Raw genomic sequence first — 6,664 nt, forward strand, 5'->3', positions numbered from 1 at the left:
CTCTTTGTGTACAAATCAATAGGGCATGCAATGGGGCAAACTACAACTTTTAAAATTAGCATCTTCCTTGGGTTTTGGATCGTCGTGTCTTTATTTATTTCTTGAGCAATTTCAACAAATGCGGTCTTTACAAATTCGAGCTAAAAGATTATGACACATCTGTCTTTGCAATTATGACATATCTGTCTTTGTTTAGGATATACAGGTGTGAACATAACTATTTTCATTGTCTAAATCAATATATTATTGAAAAATAACACTTTGATGTTTTACAAAAGTTTATTCTACAAATTATATATTTTGAACACTTGCTTAATTTTGTTGTTGTTTCATCCCTCTTTACAAGGTAACTCAAGAACCACTGGATCTACAAAAGTATGTATGCGAATTCTTATACGCATTCGCTATGAAATGATCAATGCAATTTTTGCAACTACCAAATCACAACAGTTTAAAATAGTTGCTAAGGCGACAAAAAAAAGAAAACCTGTTCTACGGGCGGACGGACCTTTCAAGTAGGGTCGGCGGTCGGTCGGGCTTTTTTTTTTTTTGGAAATGACCAAAAAATCACCAAAATCTGTAAATATTTGCAATTTGGGAAATACAAAAAAAAAAAAAATTGTTCCTGAATTTGTCGAAATTTGGGTTGGTATTCATTTGTACAGAAATTTTTTTTTTCCAAATTTGTTCAAAATCTGGATCTGTCAGGCCCGTAGAACAGGGTTTTCTTTTTTCGTCGCCTTAAACCTTAATTATTTCGCTTATATCACTGCACTAGAAAAATATGCTATATATGGCGAAACAACAAGTTGTTTTCTATTTTATCCATTTTACATTCCTGATTTATATTTAACATTAAAAACTGCATGATTTGGTGTATACCGTCTTATATGTATCTTCATTGAACACCTTTTTGTGCAAATTCTTGTAATGTGCTCATTCTGTCCATACATTTACAGACTTTTATATACATTTTACTCACTACAATATTATTGACGTGAAGGGCAAAATATTACAACAAACCTGATGAATAGGATATATTCAATAGAAGAGGTTGCCAGACGACGTTTAAATGTCGGGTTATATAATGGTATAAAACGTTTTCATAACATTCAAGAACATTTTGAAAATTGACTGCAAAATGTTATAACATAATGTTATTTTTAAATACTTAAAAGTATTTATAAAATATTTGACAAATGTTTAAAAAAATTTTTTTATAATAACATTTGGACATTTTAAAACTGTTGTTGTAGTGTGTTTTCATACAAAAAGTTTTAAAACGTTTTCATGACCTTTATAAAACCCGACATTTAATGTTATGAAACGTTTTTGCTAAAACCAACACCCAAAATAGAACAGGTTGTGTTTGCTGGGCGTTTGTGGAAAAAGCTCTTTGCATATTCTATCCGGGATTCTATCCTGTTCTCCAGCCATCACAATATTCACGGGTGTTATCCCCGTCATCGCATCTATCATTAATGCAATCGTCTACACAACACGATTGCCAACCTACTACTTTATTCACAGTGTAACACCAAACATATGAATAGCCGTAGTACTTGCACCCTTGCATTCCAGAGCCTGTGCCCCAATCACAGACATTCCCTTCTCTTGTACGCATACCATTAAGTTGATTAGACACCACATTTCGTTCTTTGAGATCGTTTCCCAGGTCATCTCGGCGGAGGATTTCACGCAAAAGCATAGTAGCTGCATCTTCCAGTCCCTTTTCTTCTGCAGGCCGGGCCATAGTTAGCAACGGTGAAATCACCAAAATGAGAATAACAAAACAGGTCTTGTTTGGTGCAGCCATGATCTGTTAATACAAAACAAACGCAGTATTAGATATCAAAAACATTGCTCCATCTCGGACACAAAAAATAAATTGCTCCACTTCGGACCAGAAGAAACAATTGCAACGGTAAAAAAACATTGCTAAGGTAAAACAAAATTGTCACAGTTAGTGAAGGAAAATTAACCTCAAATTTAACTATTATTTTTACCTTTTAAATTACACATTTTTTACGCGTTTTGTGCGCATTTGTTCGTGAAAATTTATTCTGTGAGCAAAAACTTTTCACTCTGCAAATTTTACCCAATGTCAAAAAGAAATCTACGTCGCACGCTCGCACTGAGAGAGCATACGTGGGGTGGATGTGGCTAAGTGTTTTAAAGAAAGTAATCCTTAGACATGGATCTCCTTTGAAAAAGTTTTTCGCGGTACGCGAAATGTAGGTGCTATAACGTAAAAATGTTAAAAATATTAACTTATATTAAAATTCGATTAAAACGTCCAATTTAAAAAAAAAAACCGCCGAGGTGTTAAAAAATATGATTCACCACATGCTAAAAATAAATTTGCTTCATCGAGGTACGCAAAAATTTGTTTCGACCCCAGCTACCCCCCCCACCACCACCCCCACCCCCCCAATAATTTTCTTTTTACACTGGTATAAACATGTTTGATATTGTTACATGTATTATGAACCCCGCCCCATATATTGTTGGCTGTAGATACTAATCATTTTGAGCCCGATGATAATAAAGATTGATGATTGATCAGCTTACCATGCTTACCTGGGCAGGACTAGGATCACTGTTGGGCCACACAGATGTTTAATGCAGAAAAGCAGAGAATAAATCTGGAATGAAGAATAAGCATAAACTGCATCAATTATTTCTATCCAATCCCGGGTATCCAATAATGGCATGAATTTGGCTATTCTAGTTGATTTTCACACCCCTATGGACGACATGACCTAAAGGGATCTGGAATGAGCGTTTCAGCGTTTCGACAGTATTTTTTGTGGGACATGAGAGCACATCAGACATATCGAATTGCATTCGGAATACGAAGAATGTCTTTCTGATATCAAATAATTTTCATACTTGAAATTCACAATAAAAATAATACTAATTTTATGACAAATTATTGAAATTTGATATTTTTCACATTTTTTATATATAACAGTCCTCGATGTAAATTTTATAAATCTAAGGGACGCACCATTATATTCGCAGGGGGGGGGGCATGGGAGTTTGGGTCAGGCAGAATTTTTTTTTCGCTTCCGAAGGCAGCAACAACAAAAAATTTCACCGCCTTCGGCGGCGAAGTATTTATTTTTCAATTTTAATGTATATTTTTAGGCACATTTTTTTTTTCGTCTCACTAGTGGGCGAAGTTTTTTTTCGTCTCACTAGTGGGCGAAGTTTTTCTTCAAAAACTCCCATCCCCCTGGAAATCTAATGGTGCGCCCTAATGATATATTCTTAAAGTGTATGTAGAGGAAAGCCGACGATCAATTGAAAATGTTGACCTTTCATATTGAGGATATGGATTTTTTTCCCAAAAACCTAATATTTTTTGGTGTTTTGGGGAAAAAATCCATATCTTCAATACGAAAGGTCACACTTTTCAATTGATCGTCGGCTTTTCATCCCACCTACATACACTTTAAGTATAAATCATCAGATTTATAAAGTATACTTCGAGTACTGTTAAATATCAAAAATATCAATTTTTAATCATTTGCCATAAAATGCGTTTTACATTGCGAATTTCAAAAAATCAAAATTATTTGATATCAGAAGGACATTCTTTGTATTCAGAATGCAATTCGATATGTCTGATGTGCTCTAATGTCCCACAATAAATACCGTCCAAACGTTCATGAGAGCGCACCACCATTAGACGCGCCATTGAAATACACAGGGAAAGACGCACTTTTGGATCGCGCTCAGCAGTTCAAAAACGTAACTCAGCTATCAAGTTTGGTATCAAATTAAAGCTAATCATGTATAGAATATTATTCTTTTAACGGAATATATTGGTGACCATCGACTTTTTATGATATTTTGCAACAAAGAAAAAGTGTGCAAATTTAACCTTAAAAAATCACTCAATTTTCGAAACCGGACATTGTCCAAATTCGCGCCAAAACTCCATCTCTGAAATAAAACATCGGGATTTTTTCTCATATTTCGTCATGTAGACACTTGTCGGAAGCAAATGAGCTGAAAATGGGCAAATTTTGACTATACGTTTTGAAAATAAAGCTGCAACAAGCTCAAATAAGCGGTGGACTATTTTAACCGAATTTCACTGGTACATAAATCGTGGAGTGATTTGGTGGTGCGCCCTCTTATAAACGTCAATAGTTATCAAAATCCAATTTTTTACTTTTTAAGGTAAACTAGAGACAGTTTCTAGTCATTTTGCAAGATTTCATCCCCGCTGCGACATTCCGTTCGGAAGAAATGATGTTCCAAAAATCAGCTCGGAGTCACCAAAAGACCCAAATTTCAACATGTTCATCAACACGCAGAGTTTTGCAGATGTTGGACAGAAAATTGAATGTTTGATGCCAAAAGATACTTTCTAATTTTAATTTTTAGTTGTGAAAAGTACAAAATGTGTGTATTCATGTTTTGATTATCTTCAATATAGGCCTATTTACATAATTATGTCAAAGAACCCCCCCCCCCTCCTCTTTCCCTGTCTTCAAAACAAGGCCTACTGATATTGGCAATTGAAGCAAAAATACAAATTTTTTATGCGTTATTCTGATCTGGTATAAATACAGCAAAAACACTCACGAAAGTGATTTTTCATGCTTTTCTTAACGTCACAGACTTGTATTTTTTGGATGAATTAAAAAAAAAATTCCTAAAATTAATCACAAAAGTCATTTAAAGCGTTTGCGAATGAAATAAAATGATTTATTAAAACTTCCGCCCTTTTTCTATGCGCTTTTTGTACAGAAGCGCGTACACCCCCAACACACATTGAAAGCCTTATTATAAGAGAGCGCACCACCATTAGACGCGCCATTGAAATACACACAGGAAAGACGCACTTTGGATCGCGCTCAGCAGTTCAAAAACGTAACTCAGCTATCAAGTTTGGTATCAAATTAAAGCTAATCATGTATAGAATATTATTCTTTTAACAGAATATATTGGTGACCATCTACTTTTTTTTGCTATTTTGCCGCAAAGAAAAAGTGTGCAAATTTAACCTTAAAATATCACTCAATTTTCGAAACCGGACATTGTCCAAATTCGCGCCAAAACTCCATCTCTGAGGAAATAAAACATCGGGATTTTTCTCATATTTCGTCATGTAGACACTTGTCGGAAGCAAATGAGCTGAAAATGGGCAAATTTTGACTATACGTTTTGAAAATAAAGCTGCAACAAGCTCAAATAAGCGGTGGACTATTTTAACCGAATTTCACTGGTACATAAATCGTGGAGTGATTTGGTGGTGCGCCCTCTCATACCCCATCCCTTATGGTTGGTCTGAACCCTGGAATTATGGAAACTTTCGGGCCTCATAACTGCTATTGTTGGTGTAAAGTATATAAAAGTATACATATTTAGAATGGCAAAGACTTGATAAGTTCATCTGTGAAGTCAAATTTGGGCCAAAACGCTCAAAAAAAAAACCAAAACAGGTTTTTTGTCCTACTTTTTTTTCGTACAACGTAAAAAAAAAATTCTGTCTTGGATTATTATACTTCTAGTATTCTTATCCCGGGATTCTTATATGAATAATCAATACACGCATTCAAATGATTGAATAAAAAATAACGAGTACAGAGAGTAAATTGGATAAAAATAACGAGAGTTTATAAACTAAGATTTAAAAAATGGACTGTGTACTTATATGTACAAATGTAAAAGTGCTGAAAGGAAAACTCCATAGTGATACCAGAATATGTACCATAAATCGCACATAATGTTGGTAGACATCATATTTACCAACATGCATCTATAAACGAAGTAAGCTACAATCCTGGGCAAATGTATTGGGACACTTGCTGCATCAAGCTCATTGTTTTCCCATTCGCATAATTTTTACCTGGTGTTTTTCAAACAATGTTGTGCATGTAGCTTGAATCCTCCTTGAAGCCATATACCCCCGACCAACCAATTTTGACCTGTCCAACAACGCTCAAAACATAAGACTCTGAAGACACCAAAGTACCAGATGACGTGGAGTCGGTACACAATGACACAAGTCGGGACACAAGTTTCTATGATTGTAGCTTAGCCCGAACTCAGGATGGCATATTGAATAATAAAACACTTACCTGAACTGAAATTGGATTGTAGCGATGGACATGTACAGCCAGTTACGTTAAAGCTGAATAGGAGACCACTTCTGAAGCTACAGATGCTGAGCCTCGGTGTTGAGCCAAAGAACCGACTGTAAAAATTGTGTTACTCTCTGGTATATATTGATATAGGCCCTAACATATTCCAGCAATTACTAATTGTTATGCATATTACTAGTTCTATGACTATAATTCCAACAATGATTTGTTTCTCATTGGCTCCAAAGTTTGATTAATCACTCCCAGTCAAAAACTTTGTCCGCTTATTGGCTGATTTCACCAAGCGGGCACTGAACATCTTAATCAATAGTCAATACTGAGTAAAATTCCCTGATCACTCACTCACAATTGGAAACTATAATAATGTCCTCCTATTGGCTGAATCAATCAAAAGGGCAACATCTCAAGGGATCGTACGTATTTATAGTGGTTGCGGAAAGATTATTGATTTCTCAGTACTTATATGCTAATAATACGATAATGACAGATAATCTGGCTCATAGAAACTTAGGCCCAAAAATAGTAAGGTGTTTTCTATGGAT

At 35.1% G+C, this 6,664-nt stretch overlaps 1 long non-coding RNA gene across 1 annotated transcript; it reads right to left on the minus strand.

The window, feature by feature from the left end:
- Nucleotides 1–544: 544 nt before the first annotated feature.
- Nucleotides 545–6,424, minus strand: LOC140135995 (uncharacterized). The gene is made up of 3 exons (XR_011856595.1): nt 6,099–6,424; nt 2,572–2,645; nt 545–1,819 (listed from the first exon to the last, which is right to left on the minus strand). It is a non-coding gene; the product is annotated as an uncharacterized lncRNA (long non-coding RNA).
- Between the last annotated feature and the right edge of the window lie 240 nt (nt 6,425–6,664).

Source organism: Amphiura filiformis, chromosome 16 (genome assembly GCF_039555335.1).
Source record: "Amphiura filiformis chromosome 16, Afil_fr2py, whole genome shotgun sequence".
Classification (NCBI taxonomy): Eukaryota; Metazoa; Echinodermata; class Ophiuroidea; order Amphilepidida; family Amphiuridae; genus Amphiura; species Amphiura filiformis.